The following is a 19,710-nucleotide window of genomic DNA, read 5'->3' on the forward strand; positions in this document are numbered from 1 at the left end:
TAGAGAAACATGATCAGATTTTCCCTGGTTCAGAAAAAAGACGATTAAAATCTGTAATCTTTGCACTTGTATGTCATCGGAAAATACAATCAGTTTCTGCTTTGTGTAAGGATGGTGTGGTGAGAAGGTGAGAAAGTGGTGAGAAAGCTGTGCTCCTCAAAGCGCTTTACAGGATAAAAACAATAACAACAATAGTGGCTGGGCAAACGATTTTTTTTTATCGAAATACAAAATGAGATACTGTATAATGATGTGCATGAACAAAGTTATACTGCAATTTTCCTTAGATACGCGATTAAAAAAAATATATTTTTTTTAATCCCCGGCGGAACACATTCCATAAGAATCAGCGCTTTACAACCCTTACTGCGTGCGACTGGAAAATAATTTGTGATCGGATCAACGAAATGCTTCGTAGAAGGAGGAGCTCTTTTCCTCTAGTCTAACCACAAACAAAACATTCCTGTTAGACAAAAAGAATTGAAAAAAAAACAATTTTGTCAATGGAAACCGGTGTGTGTGTCTCTCTCTGCTGAATGAATAAAAGCATTTTATTAAAAACGCGTTTGCCTGGTATTTACTTTGGTCCCTTTTAACTGTTTTTCGATCTACTGTATTGCTTTGAGATGCCACTTTTAAAAGTGATATGTAAAATAAAGTTTTTTATTATTGTTATAGAGAAACATGATCAGATTTTCCCTGGTTCAGAAAAAAAGATCTAAAGTGCTACACATAACTTTCTTAATTCGATGTATTTAAAGCAGTGAACTACTGTAGGTGTAACATAACATTCAGACATACAATCAAGAATAGTTTTGTGGTGTTTGTTTAGATGAAACGTATAACGTAACATCTGTAATCTTTCCACTTGTACTGTATGTCATCGGAAAGTTTCTGCTTTGTGTAAGGATGGTATGAAAAAGCAATCTTAAGTGGTGAGAAAGCTGTGCTCAATGTATTTAAGGGACTTAAAAGTAAAAGGAGATGCTTCATATTGCTTGACTAATTTTAAAAACTAAGTTTTAAATGCAGACACTCCCTCTGTGCCGCGCCGGGTGTAAATATCAAAATATACATTCGCCCCAGGCAGAGGCCGAAGAGCACCCGGCTGGTGTGCGTGGGGAAGAGCATTACAGGAATGAAAGGCGGGGTATAGGAAGGCGTTCAGTCTGGGCAGGTATAGATTACACTTTTCTAAAACGTACTTGAAAAATAAAAATGATTACAATCTAATCCTTCCACGTTTGATCCCAAAATCCCAAGAGATATAAATCTAAACGGGTAGAAAGTTATGCTGAAAGTTTATTAAGATACTTAGAAGACAAAGATACTGTATCAATTTATGTTGCATTAGCCTGATTATGATAAAAAAACACATAATTAAACACACGTTTGCGATTTAAATCAATATAAATGTTTATATTGTAACGCATACTGTCCAGCCTCCATTTCTCTATAAAAATTTACTCTATTACACACACACACAATAGAACCAGGAAGCAGAAGCAGGGACCGTTGTCAGAAGGCAAGAAGGTGACTATTCATTGTTATCAAAAATGACTTAGAATCGATCATGTTGTGATATTTTGAAATAAAAAAGTCAATTGACTGTCCATACTATCGCTATTCTATTTTTTCGAAGAAATGTTTCTTAAGAGAAAAGTCCAGCACCAGCTGGATTTGAACACACAACCCGTGAGTTGGTAATCGGGCATGTAGACCAGTAGGCTACAAGGGAAGTCACATGAAGAAAGAGGCGAAACAGCCCTACACAGCCCTGTCGCAGTACACGAATATAATCATATCGTTATTCAATTTTTTAGATACGCGATTCCATATTATATTAGCAGAAAAGCTTAAAACTACCACTTTTTCACATGCTATTTCACATGCTAGTTAAATACTTGGATGCTTAAAATCGTTAGGGAGAAATGGAATACCAGTGTGTATTTTTCCTTTAAAGTACCGATTCCTGGAATCTGACTGGCTGACACCCTTCTGAAGTGATTCCATAAAATCTGGTATACGGAAAAGAAAATGTTGATACATACAAGTATCTTTTAATACAGTCTTTGCTGTGCTCTTGAGGATCCTTGTGATATTTTGAGCTCTAGTTGAATGATAGGTGTCGCATTTTAAATCATTTTCATAGTTAGAAATTATGAAACGCCCTGTTAAAAGCAAGGAAGTTTTTATGCCCGTTGAAGTAAAACAAAATGCCTGACAAAGTATGGCTTGGACAGATTGCAAGTGCTTGTACAAATGTGCTAAAGAAATTATACTTTGAGTATACAGCTTGTCCAAAGTCATCCATTATTAATACTATTAGTAATATCTTCAGTAAAGGCTTTGATGCATAAATATTTCTGATAAAGGTAGGTTGTGTACTTTTGTCCAACTGAGCAATCTTGCTTTAATAAAATATACCAACATTTTAATGACTGATGATTAACATACTGTAATACACAGTTCAAAATTAAAAGCTCAAATGCTGTACATGAGAGGTTAAGCTCCCCCCGGCGGTTTTACAAGGTGACGCGGATAGTTTCCGGCATGGCATCAAATGACGCGATTAACCGCGTGATACCGCGACACGCCCACCGGGGTATGCCGCGGAATACCCCACCCATTTTGAATGGCTGCATCTGTACTCTTCACTTTACCGCACGTATGGAGTTTGGGTCTGATCGAGCTCGTTACTCGTCACTCACGCAATCTACTACTTTCATCCAATACAGCCCTTTATTTGGCTATAAACTCCACCAGTTACCCCTCACACTCAATGTTTCAGAAAAAGGGTTTTAATTTAAGCTTTGCCCAGCAGTGTTCGGCGAGCTGCAGGTGAAACTCATTGCTCTGCGCTCCCCGTGCGGAATGCGCGTCTCCTCCCTCCAGACTCGTCACACCGCCTTCTACAGCGGGAAAAAAAAACTCCCCTTTACTGTCTTCATACATCCCTCTTAAATCCCAGGAACACAGAAACTCCGGGGCGTTTCTGTGAGTCAGTACTGGGTTTCTCTGTTCGAGATTACAAGCGGAAACAATTAAAGCGCTGAAAGCAGGAAGTTATTTCTGCTCGTAGGCATAAACGTGTAAAAATACATTTTCTGATTCCTAAAACCTAATAAAATCCATGTAAGTCTCCCTTTTGTTCCGAATGCACATAACTGAATATAAACCAGTCAAGTTCAGGTACTTTTCTGATGTATATGAATACACTAGTTCTGGCGCAGCTGTTACAACAAAGATACTTACGAACTATTTTTTTCATACGAGCTCTTGCCGTTTTAAAATTGAATATTTTTTCATTTCGCTAAATCACACGAAACACCAACAACACTCATCATAAGCATCTGACCAATCACATTCCTGAATTTTAAAAGTATTTAGTATTTATTTTTAACTTGTTTTATTTTTAAAAAAATGTATACACCTGTTTTACATATCCTTGCCATTTTTGGCATATTGTAAGTGGATTGTAACTTCAAATTGATAATTCCTGATCTTTATAACTGTGTATCATTTCTTTTTACCTTGTTTTAATATGTTTTAATTATTTTTGCATTTTATAGAACTTTTTTAATATATTGAGCATTTTAGCATAATTTTAAAATAGGACTATCAATGCTCCTGACTTCTAAAACCTGTATTTATTCTGACATTTTTCTCTCCAACAGCAGATGAGGAGGGATGCATTTGATTTTAAATTGGTTGATTTTAGGGGAAAATGTACATTAATTTCTTTGTACGTATCATCAGTGGGAAACTTGGCATTTTGGGATGAATTGCAATCTTTACTGCAAGACTGATATAGAATTGACGGGAGATTTAAATGACACATTTGATGAATCAGACAGGCACAGTACAACATCTAAAATGGCAGAACCCTCTAAAGTACTGAAATATTTTAGGCACATTCATAATCTACGAGATGTTTGGTGGTAACTGTGTCCTGCTACCCTTTCATATTTTTTAATGTGCATGAATCTGTCCCACTTCTTTTACTAGTTTTTAAGGAAGATTCTGAAATATCTGATTATGAGATCAAGCCAGAAAAAAAAATGATGACAATTAGTAAGAATAAAGATACAATGTATTGACAATGTAATATGCTTTAAAGGATTAAAAGGAAAATAAATACTTTATCTATGCAAACTAATTCAACTGAGCTCCTCTTAACACTATAGCCTGAAGAATTGCCAAAGCACAATGTATCACTTTGGGTGACACTAAGGGAAGAGGAACACAACACTCAAAACCACAAACCACTTATTTTCAACAGCAAAAATATGCTTGAAAATATTTGACAAAAAAAAGAAACCTTACACGCATGGAAACCAATATTTATCTGCTAGGGTAGAATGCAGCAGAGAACAGTAGGGCAGAAGGTTAGTGTAACTCTATAGTGCATCACAGAGGCCGGTCTCTTCCCCTCATTATGCAGGCTGACTTGTTCACAGTGAACTGTCCTCCAGTGATAGTCAGCTGCAATCACTGACATCAGACATGATGTTAATACTCTGACAGCACTTTGGCTGATTTGGTTAATGTGTTTTCCTATTAAACAGGAGATCTTGAGTTCAAATCCCAGTGGTGCCTTTCTTCCTGTCTTGTCTTATAGAATGTATCACTCTGGATGATCATGTGCGGCTTGATTTTGTTAAATGCAAGTTTTCATTTTCTTTCTAGAACAACTTGCTTTTCATGAAATTCATACAGCTTGCGAAAGATGAAACACAGATCTTGCTTATCAGTGCAAAACAAATATCACAGACCGGCAAGAATAAAGTCTTTTTTTTTACAAAAAGCTTACAAATGGAGAAAAGGGATGCATGTGAGTCTCTGGGAGCTGTTAATTGAAAGGTTAGTAGTTCGAGCCCATTTCTCATTATTCTACTTAATTGGATTTCTTAGTAAAACCTTAACCCACTTGATATTTGCAGGAAATGCAGTTTTTTTGTGTGACGAACTACAACAAGTAAACAAGTGAGTACATTAGTCATTATCACTGGGAATGACCAGTCATGGCCAACATTCAAGGGAATCGTATTCAGTCACGGACTTTGACCTTCAAATGGTTGGCGGGAGAATTCATTTATACTCTCGTTGCACCCTTAGTTAAAATATTTAAAATTACAACACAGATTTGTTGGAGAACTTGAAAAGCAAAAAAGACAGTTGGACAGCATGATTATGTTAGGACTGTACATTTGTATTTCAATACTTTTGTATATTTATCTTAATTTTAATATACATGTAACCATAAATGCTGTTCTATATATATAAAGATTGTTGTATTTTATAATATTTTAGCAGAGGGCACAAGGGGGTCTATTATACCTTGCGAAACATCCAAGACAACTATAATAGAGGCTCATATTTTAATAAAATTTGCTTTAAAAGAAAACCAAAATTTGTATGAAATCATCCCTCAATATCGACGTTCAGTTGAAGGATTTGAAGAAGCAACAGCGATAGGTGAGTACATTGATTTTGGACCCATGTTTGCATCTGAATAATCTTTCCTCCTGGAAACAATTAAAAACAGGTCTGTTTTGAGTCTCATGATGATTCTCTTCTGGATCTGAAAAAAAAAAACAGTGCAAATTTGTTTCCGATGTATTTTTCAATTTTATCAGATTTTTTCAGGTGAATGCAGTCGATACGTTCAAGTTTTTATATGATGACAGGACCTACACTTAGGGCTCAGTACTGATAACACTGCTGATATTGATGGAGTAGAAATAAGTGATGTATTGGCAGCTTAATCTGAGGCGAGAAGTCCTAGAACACCAACAAAAATGTTAGGATTCAGAGGAAGAAATATTTTTCTACCTCACCCAATCCTGCTGCATTAACGAGGCTGAAGTTGGCTGCTTATTCGCCAGCTTCTTATTCGCGTTTTTCGTTCCACCTTAAGTGCTGCTGCTGTGATGTTATGCCGCCTTTCGCCTGTAGATGGCTCTCTATAGTCATTTTTAAAAATACTTATCCGAGTTGATTACTGTATATATCCTCAGTAAAGGGGAATATGTAAGTAATGATTATCCAAATTGCATTTTTGTATGAAACACATTTCAGAAAATCGAAAACCAATTTTCAAAACTCACAATAACACAAACTGGCATGTTAGACAACAAGTAAATAAGACAAAGGCAAAACGTGAATTCTCAAAGTCTCAAAATCTTGCATTTTGCAAGAAATGTTATTATAGCAGTTTACAATGGGACATTTAGAACATGGCATATGAGAATATATGGTTAACGGAGGATGAGCAAAGGGTGATGACACTTTCTGCTTATTGCTATGACCCTCCCTCCTGATTATAAAATTGTCTCACAATTCTGCCACTGAGGTGTGAGACACAATGTAACAGACTCTCAAAATCCTGAACTTCAGGAAATGTTGCTGTACCATTTTTAAAATATGACCCTCTGAATATGGCATGAGAGAATTCATAGGGAAAAGCTAATTGCTCTTTCTGTTGTATTGCGATGGCCCCTGTTTAGAAAAAAAACATCTCAGAATTCTGACACAAAGGTGTGAGACACAATGTAACAAATTATGAAAATCATGAAGTATAAGAAAATTTACTGTACCATTTTTTAATATGACCCTCTGAACATGGCATGTGAGGATTTATAGTCAACAAAATAGCACCCCTTCTGCTGAATTACTTATTCCCTCCTTCCTCGTTACCAGAACATCTTAGTATTCCGACACTAAGGTAAGAGAGACAAAATCACTCATCACGAACATTTGTAATTACAAAACTTCACTGTTGCATTTCTGTGTTGTGACATTCTGAACATGGCATGTTAAAGTATATAGAAAACCTAGATCAGAACAGGTTAAATGTAATTCATAGTGATTTATATTTTTTTTAATTCTTTCTAAATGAAAAAAAAATGTTTTTCAGTGATAATGACACTTCGGTATTACATAAAATATGCTTCAATGCCAAAATAAATAATAATGGAAAAAATACCCACAGTGGACATTCATAGTTGCGATTATAGGAATGTTATATATCAGGTGAGTAGCTGTGTCAGCATGCGTAGGCTGCAAAGGAAAAATTAAAGGATTATTCCATGCTGAAAAGAGAAGAAAGGAAACATAACATGTTGGCCCTAGAGCCTTCTTCAGGTGTGAGCAAGACAGAGCAGTAAGAAAAGATAATTTTCTTTTTATCTTTGCTTACTGCAGTTTATCTTTGATGACAACATCAAAGACGTTAGGAAGTTTTACGGCTAACAGCTCCACATCAACTTCCTTTTATAACTAACCTCATCAGATCCCTCAACTCCCAACTCTTCCAATTTCTCACTTCAGAGAAGGATAAAAAACTCAATCATCCTCTACAGAGAAAAACCATCAACACCCCTACCACCAATCCTAACCTTGTTTTTACTATACCTTCTGACCTTTCCCTTTCACCCCTTTGCATCCTCAGCTAACATATTTTAAAATTACAATAGACTGTATAGTATTTATGTTTAAAATTAAGGTAAATATGTCAAAATATCCAAATCCAACTGCACAGTGCTATTGTAACAATGCTTGTCAAGTTCTCAAACAAACCTGCATTGTATTTTTAAAATATTTCAGCAGAGGATTCAACTGGAGTATAAATGAAGATTCGACGATAATTTTTTTTTAGTGAATATGGTTTTCTGGGGAGTTACAATGTTGGACATTATTGGACATTTCCCGGTGACCCTGACACGTGTTAAACACTCGCATTTCCTGCAAATATTAAAATGGTTATGGTTTCGCTAAGAAATCCAATCGACTGAAGACAGCGTTTACATCGCAAAAGAACCCCGTCCCTGGGTGGACTCAAACCACCAACCTTTCGGTTAATAGCCGAACGCGCTAACCGATTGCGCCACAGAGACTGACTGGTAGGTTCATTTCTCGAATCACAAGTTTTCGGTTAAAAAAAAAAATCTCTTCCCGTTTATTTTGCCAGACGGTAATATTTCTTCTGCACTGATAACCAAGAATTGAATTTCATTTTTCGCAAGCTGTGTGAATTTAATCAAAAACAAGTTTTCCAGAAAGGAAATAAACACATGCATTTAACAAAATCAAGCCCTTTGTGATTGCCCAAAATGGTACGTTCTGTACTACAAGATAGGAAGAAAGACACGGCTGGGATTTGAATCTCGGTTCTTTTGTTTAATAAAGAGGCACTTTAACCAACTAGGCTACGGTGACAGGACAACCATCACCTTTTACAGCCACTTGGACACACCGCTCTGAGACATCTGCATTCAGTAAGCGCTGAACCTGCGCTCAGAGCAAATTGCCTCTTTTACATAGCAGCCCCGACACTGAGAAACGAGGAGAACTGGCTTTTATCTGGCATTTTCATGTCCAATGCGTTAGACATCTCCCAAGGACGACAGAGTTCTTTTGCGACACTATTTCTTCTTCTTTTTTATTTCTGTACGCTTTGATAAAAAACGAGAAATCGTGCAAGGGAAAAATGTCTTTTTTTCATAGAGAAAACGTGCACCAGGAAATGTTGTGTTGAGAAGAAATGATTTAACATGATACGTGACCTAATTTATCGGAGCAATTGCTTAACAGCAAGGTCTGGAGAGGTTGGAGAGTCTGGTGGATGTGATAATTATACGGTGCTGTGGAAGAAAACAGTCTTTCTTTGAATTCTCAGTCAATCGGAATTTCAATGCGAAACATAAACCCCTTGTCTGATTTAAAGAGATTATATTTTAAAACTCATAAAAAATCAGAAAACACGTTTCTCACTTTGACATTTTAGACGGAGCTGTGCATTACTAGTAGTGGCGCTGAGCACACTATGGGGGAATTCAGGTCTTGTGAAATGCCAGCGGTTTAATAAACAACGCGTCTGATTTCGGATCATAAGATTGTAGGTCCGACTTCTACCTGGCTCGTGTAAATTTTATTCAAGCTCCTCAGTAATAGATGTATATTATGTAATGAACCGCACCTGAAAGCAAACGTTGGGTCTGTTTCCTTTGTTTTCCAGCATGAAATAGCAAATCGTTACAAAAAGCACCTGCTAATGTTTTTTTTTCAAATTACATTTTCAGGCTTCAGACACTTTTTAATAAAACAAAAGTGTCCGGAAACTCATTAACTTTCAGGTTTGCTTGAACCTGTATTAAAAAAAGTTATCTGAAACTTCCGGGATTCCATTATCTGATGTACAGTAGCTGTCTCTAAAGTTGGACGTGATGTTAAGCAGATGTGAACTGTGCCTTTTCTCTTAAAAAAAACAAAGTTCTTTTTTCCCCTTCACTCCAATGCTAGAGACTGTAAGCCTGTGTGAGCTCCACACTGCAGGTCCTGTACTGCTCTATTTTGTTTGATTATCTATGTGGTGTACAGATAGAACTCAACTGCATGGTGTGAATTCCGTGTTCAGGACCAGCAGAACCTGAAAAAGTAACAGCTAATCTCGACGTGATTTGAACATGCAGCCTTCTGATCTGGAGTCAGACGCGCTACCGTTGCGCCATGAAATCACGGCTGTCCGTGCTTTTGAATTCCCCAAAGGAGACAAATTAGCTTCACAAAAAAAAAATCTCCTGTGAAGAGCGCAGCTCTTCCGGAGAGAGTCTCTTCTTCCCAGACCACATTTTATTCTTCCTGCGCAGCTCTTGTGCAGGTGTTGTTCTCAATTACAGATCCAGAAACACTGATTGTTTTTTCTATTTTTTTAAATTAAGTACCCCATGGTGCAACGGTAGCACGTCTGACTCTAAATCCCCAAGTTTATTTTCAAAGTATATCGGAGTCAACTGATACTGATCAGGTTCTGCTGCTACTGAACCCGCAGTCTTCACCTTAAAGTTCAATTCCCCAAGCCTTTTGACCTTATATGTCCATCCCTTCTCGTCAAAACACGTATTTTCACAGGGTACCCTTCAGAAATCGCAGCATAGAATGAAAAAACTCCAGTAGATCTCGGCCGCTGTTGGTGATTTTCCTTTTAAAATAAATGAATCTCTGGAAATTTTACGGATTGTATCACTTTCAATGAGACCGAGAATTGTTAAACTGTACATGCGTCTTTGTGGCTCAGTTGTTAACCAAAAGGGTGGTGGTTTGAGCCCTTCCAGGGACGCTATGAGCCTTATAATGTACACACCCTCCTCACTTCATTTCTCCACGGCCGGTCTTGTACCGCTAACAAATACAGAGCCCGTAGGAGGCAGTAAGTTCGCATATATAGCTCACTGTGTATATAATGAAGAAGCAGTGGTTAGTTTCTCATCTGCGCGTTACAGAGCCTTACGCAACTCAAACAGCTAGGGTTTGATCCCTGCACGGGCTATTAGTTGAAAGGCCATTGTAAATGACGTATAAGAGATTTATACTTTATTGATCCCGTGAGGGAAATTAATAAAGCTTATCCAGCTGGCTTTTATGTTTCACACTAAATTGCGATCTTGAAACCAAAATGAAATTGACATTTGTACTGTATGTTTTTTTTTAATTACAAAGCAAACAGAGTATTCCCTTAATTCAAAGATCAGATATTGGCCAAAACAAGACAATCAGACGTGGGCTGACTTTGGAACAGGAGCCTCTGCTTCGTCGTTTATTGAGCTTTTGATCAATGTCTGAGTGAATAAGATTCGCTATTTTAACTCTTTGATTAAAGTACACAAAAAGCACCGTCCTTCGAGCCGGAATCGAACCAGTGACCTAAGGAATCCCTACTGACTCTACTACAGGCCTCCACTCTACCAACTGAGTTATCAAAGGCATGTCACACAATGCTCCCTGGCACATACTGCCCAGTGTAGTGAAATGTTCCGGGTGATTTAAATCCCAGTTCGACATCAAGTTTCCAACTCGTTTCCTTAGTCTTCTTTACCTTGAATTTAAGCCACGAACCAGGATTCTACTGTATAAACTTCCGGGGATATTACAAAATGTTTGATTGGGCATCAATCATTCCAGGCGGAAATGTACTCCTTTTTGTTTCTCGAGGGATCATATTAAACATGTCATTAGTATCGAGAGTAGGATCACCATGAAACTCAAAACAAACTGTTTCATTCTGTCTTATTTAGAAAGTAGCGTTTGTGCTACATTAATTATATTTTCATGGAAATATAGAAGTTGTAAATGTTAAAATTTATATTTGAATCGAAATGTGGTTTTGAGTTAAATATAAGCGTGATCATGTAATTAGTTTGTTTGTCATTACTATATATATTGCCATGTTACTAGAATTTGTAACTGAAGTTTACTAGTTGTGTTTTTATGATGAGTAGCCATTTGTTGATTACAATATTGTATATAATGTATAATTTGAACTACATATTTTTCAGGTGTGAATAATTGTATATTTTAAGAATCAATTTCTAAAACAAATCATTGGCTTTATTTACTAGTTTCTACACCTATAAAATATTTATTTGATGTATAATAGACCTTTAACTATATATGTATATTAGTCCTCTAAATTTATCCGTATAATAGAACTCCAACCATTTATGTATAATAAACATATAATCATAGATGTCTAATTGACATATAACGATATACGTATATTAGAATTTCATTCTAGACCAGTTAGGGAGCACATTTATACGTCTAAAGTATGCGTTTAATAGTCGTATATTCTACATCTTTTGTCCACTGGGATGTGCCGATTTTAATTTAACAAAGCTAGATACACATTTTCTAATGCAGCCTTCATTACAAGACAGTTTGTTTTTCGAAAGCGTGTTATGTAAAAAGAGAAAAACGAAAATATATAGATGACAATCTTTCAAAGCTGAAGATTTTACTTTTGAAAAATTGACATTTTATGTATGCAGATGCATTCGCTGGTTTTAGAACTTTGCTGTGCTTCCTGAATCATTTTCAGCGTTATAAAGTGGGTGTAGAGGGAGCGATCTCTTTGTAGAGCAGTTGACAGGCTGGAGATGTTCAGACTACTCTCGTTATTTCTCAAATGCTTACATCATTTTTGCTGGGACGCAACTGTGTACATGGGCTTGGTTTTCGTTTCACTGATTCTCATTGAAGATTTGGGAATTAACGACGAAAGATTCAGTTTGGCAGAAGGTTTGGTTCACAACGATCTTGAAGACACACCCATGTAAGGCAGCGTGTGATGATTTGTACTATAAAAGACCGAATGCTCAAAGTGACGTCTGCGTTTACCGTTTAGACTTTTCCATCTTGGGCACACTTTTAGAAAGCAAAGATAGAGTAGTTGTGTTGAATCACACTAAGACATCTGTTAGCAGAGTGGTGCAGCAGAACTGTGCTGGACCCATAACCAAAAGATCGACTGATTGAAACCATCCTTTGCTATGTACATTTTATGCACGATTGATAAGCACACCATCAGTTTAATGAAGTACATTAAAACAGATTTTTCTCTCGTGTGTGTGCAAGCTTCACACTTACAGTACTCTTTAATCTTTACCAATAGCAGATGCCCAAATGTATCTTTGATTGTTCTGAGATCCTTGATAGTTTCCTCAAATCCTTCAAATGAACATCCATATCAAAGCAATTATGTTTAAGTTTATTACAATTAAGGTACATATACAAAATATCAACGCACATTTGTATAATGCTCATTTAATAATGATTGTCAAGGATTGTCAAGTTCTCCAACAAATCTGTGTTCTAATTTTAAAATATTTTTGCTAAGGATACAACGGGTGTATAAATGAATTCTCCTGACAGCCAGTTGAAGATAAAATTCCACACGTGAAAATGGTTTTCTTGGACATTGACAGGTACTTAATTGTTTACTTGTAGTTCCACACGAGTAAAATACATATTTCCTGCAAATTTCAAGAGGGCTTGCGAAGAAACCCGATCAAGTTTTAGCAGAGATTATGGTTACAGCGGAACAGTCTGAAGCTCGTCCCTTAGTGGGTTTGAACCACCAGCCCTTCATTTAATAGCTACACTGAGACACACTCCTGTTGCTTTTTGCCATTAACACATTTATAGTTAAAGAATTATAAAATACTGACATTTTCCTGCCAGCCAGCAGTATTTCTTCTGCACTGACCATGAATAACCAATAACTTTATTTCATCTTTCGCAGTCTGTAATCCACAGAAAAGGAAGTGAATACTTGTATTAAGCTAAATCAAGCTGACGGAGATGCACTGCCGTTGTTTTTCTCCACTTTTCGTTAAAAGGAGAAAAATCACTGACATTTATTTGCTGTATTTCTTCTGTCCTGATTAGCAAGACTTATATTTTATCTTTCAGAAGTTGTATGAATTTCTTGAAGTTCAGAAACAACTTGTTCCACAAAGGAAATGAACACTTGGTTCAAAGTAAATCAAGACGTATGTATCTCTCGCCGCGTGTGCTCTTATCTGTCCATCTCTCTACTTTTCTCTCACTCTGACAGTCTGTGCAGAGTTTCTGAAGGGGATGTAACACCACTTGGCAAAGAGAAAAATTATCAGAGGCAGAATAAAAAAATCATTATTCTCTTCTCAGTCAGATTCACAGCTCAGAGACGATCGGACAGAAGCTCCATACTTCTTTTTATCCGTCAATCCAGAACCAGAGGACATTCAGACAATCAGTGCTGTTACATGAATAATATCAGACAGAACAGCCTGGACTCAGGTCACATCTCCCCATTTTCTCCTTCCTCACAGACACTTAGAGACAGAGAAGAGCTCCTGGTTCTCCTCTCTGTGAACTGGGCTCAAGACTCACTGATCTGTCAGCTGTGGACTCTGTTCCAGGTCAGAAGCAAGAAGCTTCTATTAACCCTTTCCAGGACCTCCAGCCCTTCAGTATTACTTTCTTTACTGTATGTCAGTCTCCAAACATGTTTTATAAATGTTTTATAACACACGTGAGTGTGGAATTATCTTTTTATGTTATAAACACAAGTAGTGACACTCTGGTCAGTACACTGTAAATTGATTACTAGTAGCCGATGGGCCGATGGCCGTGTCTACAGTAGTGACCAGTTGACCAGTCTGTAGCTCTCAGCAGTGGGACTCAGATCACACAGAAGAAGACCTGTCTGTGTGTGATTCCACACCAGCCCAGGGAATCACCAGCTCTCATATGTCTCTTACAGGTGTCTCACAGTCTTATAAATTTACAATTAGATGAATTATTGTAACAGTTATACAGTTAATTTAAATAATCAGACTACCTATGGAACTGAGAGCAGGCTGGAAATAAAACCAGGATACACATTTTAACCTCCAGGATCAGGTTCCTGATCCTCCTGGCTTCTATACTCTGATGATTCGTTTAAAACATTTAAAAGCACTTATTACAGGGACTTGTGCTTGTTCTCTACTGCTCCACACGGGTACGCCTTGTAACACATTAATCTGCGAAGTAAACTATTTTTTTTCCTGTTTTATGAATTTCATTCCTTGGTTTGTTGCTCTCCTTTTACAACTGTTATGATTCGCTTCTTTTCACAGCCCTGTCTGTTCTTTTTTGGGGGGGATGTTATATCTGCAAGAAAAGCCCCCCAGGCTCCAGACAGGAGTCTCTTCCAGCGGAGACGCGCTCTGCTCTGTTAGTAAGAGCGCTGTGATGTCACAGACACCAGCCTGAGCGCCTGGATCAGAGAGCGAGGGCATGCATGGAGTTATTGATCACTTATCTATCGAAAACCAATTAATTCAATTGAAAAACCGTAGAATAAATTATTAACTTCACCGATTGGTGAGTATTGATTCTTTTTCTGTTTTTGATCCTGTTTTAAATATCTAGAAAACAGTCAATAAGGACTGTATCGATCAATTATCGTAGTGCGTTTAGTGTGAAAAATGTTAAAACCGAAATTAAACAATGATTATTCTTATTATTATTTAGGTAACTGTATCCTAGAGCTAAAAATACATATTCCAAGTTGATAAATGTATGTAAGTAACAGTTTACATGTATTTTTTCCCGTGTTTATAAATCATAAGTATGGTAACCACGGGGACAGGCGCCGTGTCACTGTACGCGTCTAGGTGTATCGCGTTCGTCACAAAGAGCGATGTGACGTCATGGGTAGCAACAAATACTAATACTAGTGTATTCATATGAATATTAATGAGAGTACAACTGATTGTTTTAATGCTAGTGTTCATGTGAGTATTAATGATGATAGCGCTACTGATAGTTTTAGTTTTAATGTTCATATTCATGTTAAAATTAATTATAATTATAGTGTTACTGTTAGAGAATTAACAGTAATAGTAGTAGTTTTAATACTACTGTTATTCTAGCATTACTGTTATTCTCTTTGGGGAATTAAAAGCACTTGTCGCAAGTGACCTCGAGGCACAACAGTAGTGCGTAGTAGTAGCTGACTCCAGATCAGAAGGTTGCGTGTTCAAATCACGTCGAGGTCAGCTGATGTGTTTGCAAGTGCTGCTGGTGCTGAACCCGGAATTTACACCATGTAGTCGGGTTTTAGCTGTACACCACCTAGGTAATCCGAACGAAATAACAGAAAAGTACAGAACACCCAGTCAGGAGCTTATGCAGCATTTCATCTTGAACATGACAAGAGAAAAGGCACACTGCACATCCGCGAAACATCACGTCCGACTTTAGAGACAGTGACATCAGAGAATGGAAGTTTCAAACCGCTTTTCTGTTACAGGTTCAAGCAAACCTGAAAGTTAGGGAGTGTTTGGTCACTTTTGTATGAAAAAGTGTCTGAAGCCTGTAATTATAATTTGCCCTTCTTTTAATTGTGGTTGAAATCCACTCCCATGTACCAAGACCTTACAGTATATTCATGTTTACTTGAATGACTAACTATTGGACTATTGGACATTAGTTGGTGTTTTTTTTTTGTAACGATTTGCTATTTCATGCAGGAAAGAAAGGAACCCAGACCCAACGTTTGCTTTCAGGTGGGGTTCATTTACATAACAGACATCTATTTCTGAGGAGCCTGATTTGAATCACACAACCCCGGTAGAAGTCGAATCGACAATCTTATAAACCGAAATCAGACGCGTTACCCATTAAACCACTAGTCCGTCAAGTAAATTAATTGCACCATGGTGAGTTCAGTGCCGCTACTAGTAATACCCCACCCCCATCTTAAATTTCTAAGTGAGAAACGTGTTTTCTACATTTTTTTTTGTTTTAAAAAATCATCACTTTTAAGCAGACAAAGCCTTTATTTGTCGCTTTGAATTTCTAATTGATTTAGAATTCCAAGACAAAAGCGTTTCGTTCCACAGCGGCGTGAAATGATCACGTCTTTCACTCTACTTCTCTCTAGTAGTAAAGCAGATCTTGCTTGGTGAGCATTTGCTCCGGTAAATTAGGTCACGTTTCATGTTAACTCACTTCTTCTAAACACAACATTTCCTGGTGCATGTTTTCTCCATGAAAAAAGACATTTTCCCTTACATGATTTCTCGTTTTGTTTCATCAAAGTGTACAGAAAGAAGAAAGAAAGGAAAAGTGTCATTAATGAACTCTGTCCCCCTTGGGAGATGTCAAGAGCATTGGACATGAAAAGTGCCCAATAAAAGCCATTTCTCTTCATTTCTCTTACGGTCAGGGCTCCTGTTCCGTGTAAAGGAGGCAGCTTGCTCAGCCGGCAGACTCAGGGCTTCGTGAACGCAGATGGCTCAGAGCGGTATGTCCAAGTAGCTATAAAAGAGGAGAATTCTGACGGCACCGTAGCTGAGTCGGTTTAAGTACCTGTCTCGTTAACTGGAGATCCTGGCTCCACATCCCAGCTGTGCCTTTCTTCCTGTCTTTTTGTGCAGAAACTACCATCTTGGACAACCGCATAGGGCTTGATTTAGTTTAAAGCATGAATGCATTTCCTTTCTGCAACAACTTGTTTTTCAAGAAAATCATACTGCTTGTGAAAAATGAAATGTAATTCTTGGCTATCAGAGCAGTAGGAATATTGCCGACTGGCAAGAAAATGCAAGCAATGTTTATTTTTTGACCGGAAAGGTGCGAATGGAGAAAAGCCTCTCTCATCAGTCTCTGTGGTGCAATCGGTGAGCGCGTTCTGCTGTTAATTGAAAGGTTGGTGGTTCAAACCCACCCAGGGACAATCTTCTTATTGACCCCTGTAGAAGTCGAATCGACAATCGTATAAACCGAAATCAGACGTGTTATCTATTAAACCACTAGCCCGTCACGTAAATTAATTGCACCATGGTGAGTTCAGTGCCGCTACTAGTAATACCCCACCCCCATCTTAAATTTCTAAGTGAGAAACGTGTTTTCTACATTTTTATCAGTTTTAAAAATCATCACTTTTAAGCAGACAAAGCCTTTATTTGTCGCTCTGAATTTCTAATTGATTTAGAATTCCAAGAAAAAAGCGTTTTGTTCCACAGCGGAGTGAAATATTTATGTCTTTCACTCTACTTCTCTCTAGTAGTAAAGCAGATCTTGCTAGGTGAGCATTTGCTCTGGTAAATAAGGTCAATTTTCATGTTAACTCACTTCTTCTAAACATAACATTTCCTGGTGCATGTTTTCTCCATGAAAAAAAGACATTTTCCCTTACATGATTTCTCGTTTTGTTTCATCAAAGAGTTCAGAAAGAAGAAAGAAAGGAAAAGTGTCGTAAATGAACTCTGTCGTCCTTGGGAGATGTGAAGAGCATTGGACATGAAAAGTGCCCAATAAAAGCCATTTCTCTTCGTTTCTCTTACAGTCAGGGCTCCTGTTCCGTGTAAAGGAGGCAGCTTGCTCAGCCAGCAGACTTACTGAACGCAGGAGTCTCAGAGCGGTGTGTCCAAGTGGCAGTAAAAGAGGAGAATTCTCCTGGCGTTGTGGCTTAGATGGTTAAAGCGCCTCTTTAGTTAACAGGAGATCCTGGGTTTAAATCCCAGCGGTGCCTTTCTTCCTGTCTCCTTGCATTGTTTATTGTTATAGACAACATGCTTCTGCATTAAGTTTAATGGAGGTGTTTATTTAGTTTTTGGCACAACTTGTTTTTCAAGAAATCCACACATTGCGAAAGATAAAATGCTCATCTTTGTTATCAGTGCAAAAGAATTACTGCCAGCTGGCAAGAAAATGACAACGATTTTTTTTTACTTTAGCCAAAAATCTGTGAATGTAGAAAAATACGACATGTGTCAGTTTCTATGGCACACTCAATCAGGGTGTGCTTCAGTTAAATACAATGTTCGTAGATCAAATGCACCCAGAGACACACTTCGAATTAATCCGATCTAAACATTACCTTCTCTAAATGTGATTGAGTTTCTTTGCACGTCCTTAGCCATCTTGATGTTTGGAGAGCTTTTCAACTTTTGACACGAGTCAAACTACAAGTAAATAGTTGAGTACCTAAGTCAATATCACCGGGAATGTGAATATAAATGTTAACATCAATATTTCTGGTGTCTCCTGAGAAACACAAGTATAGAGTCAAAACACAATAAATAATGCTAGAAAATTATTCAGTTAACACCCAGATGTGACAAAACACATTTAAGACTTACATCCCCTTTAAATATGTATTTCCTTAATATCAGTTCTCTTCCCTCCCCAGGATACCTGCAAATTCACTATAGCATATTAAAAGCTGTGTGTAAGTCTTACATGTGTTCTGTTACATCTGGGTGTTAAATTAATAGATGTGTTGTGTTATTTAATATGATTTGACTCCACGCTTGTGTTTCTCGGGAGACAGCAGAAATATTGGGGATTTGCGGCTACAGAAAATAATGTGAACTTTACAGGCAAAAGTTAGGTTACGTTAAAGAAACAAAAACTTATTGTCACCTAAAGTGAAATCTAAAGTCTTCTGATCCGTAATCAGACACGTTATCCATTGTGCCATTGGCGTTTGTATTGCATTCCTATACAGCACCACATTGAGTTCAGAGCCGCTACTAGTAATACATTGCCCCGGTCAAAAGTTTCTCAGATTCATGTGTTTTGTACGTGTGTCTAATTACTACGTCTTTCATTATGTCTGGTTTAAAATAATGTATCTTAAAAACAGAGAAAGGGTTTATGAGTCTCCCTGAAATTCACACACGAAGAATAAAAAATATCGCGTTTAAAAAGAATACAGAGATGCCGGCGATAGAAAACGTAGCGTCTTAAGTGCGCGCTATCACTGAACTAAACTCCCGATCGATAAGTTTGCCGGCGGCTTTTTAATTGTGTTAGGAAGAGCAAATAGTCCACAGTGTACATTTTAAAGGTCTAAGCAAAACAATCAGACGTAAGGATTATTCAGAACAGGAGCCTCTACTTCTTTGTATACTGAGCTTTCGGGTGAACGTCAAAGTGAAAGACAAATTCGCAATTCACTTTTTGATTAAGGAACAAGAAACACCATCCTTCAAACTGGATTCAGACCAGGGACATAAGACATACTCGCTGCTTTTTCTACAGTTTTAAGAGCTAGCAACTGAGCTATCGAGAAGTCTAAAATAAACGTTTTGTCACACGCGTAGCCCAATGTAGTGTAGTGTTCCTCTTTATTTAAATCCCAGTTCGACATCAAAATACTCACTCCCATAGTCTCGTTTAGTAGAAGAAATGGACCAGGCTTCTACTCTATAAACGTCAATAGTTCTTATAAAACATTTGAAGGGATATCAGTGCAGGCGGAAATTGACTCTTTTTCTTTATGATTTGGTTTTGATTTTGAATCGTTATATTATTAAGTTTGTGCTTTCTCTGTTTTTATCATATTGTGAACTTATTTTTTAAACAAATGCTTACAAAGGCAAACAGGGC

At 37.4% G+C, this 19,710-nt stretch overlaps 1 non-coding gene across 1 annotated transcript; it reads right to left on the reverse strand.

Moving 5' to 3' along the window:
• Nucleotides 1-7,824: 7,824 nt before the first annotated feature.
• trnan-auu (transfer RNA asparagine (anticodon AUU)) lies at nucleotides 7,825-7,898 on the reverse strand. The gene has a single exon. It is a non-coding gene; the product is annotated as a tRNA-Asn (tRNA).
• Between the last annotated feature and the right edge of the window lie 11,812 nt (nucleotides 7,899-19,710).

Source organism: Lepisosteus oculatus, chromosome 14, assembly GCF_040954835.1.
Source record: "Lepisosteus oculatus isolate fLepOcu1 chromosome 14, fLepOcu1.hap2, whole genome shotgun sequence".
Classification (NCBI taxonomy): Eukaryota; Metazoa; Chordata; class Actinopteri; order Semionotiformes; family Lepisosteidae; genus Lepisosteus; species Lepisosteus oculatus.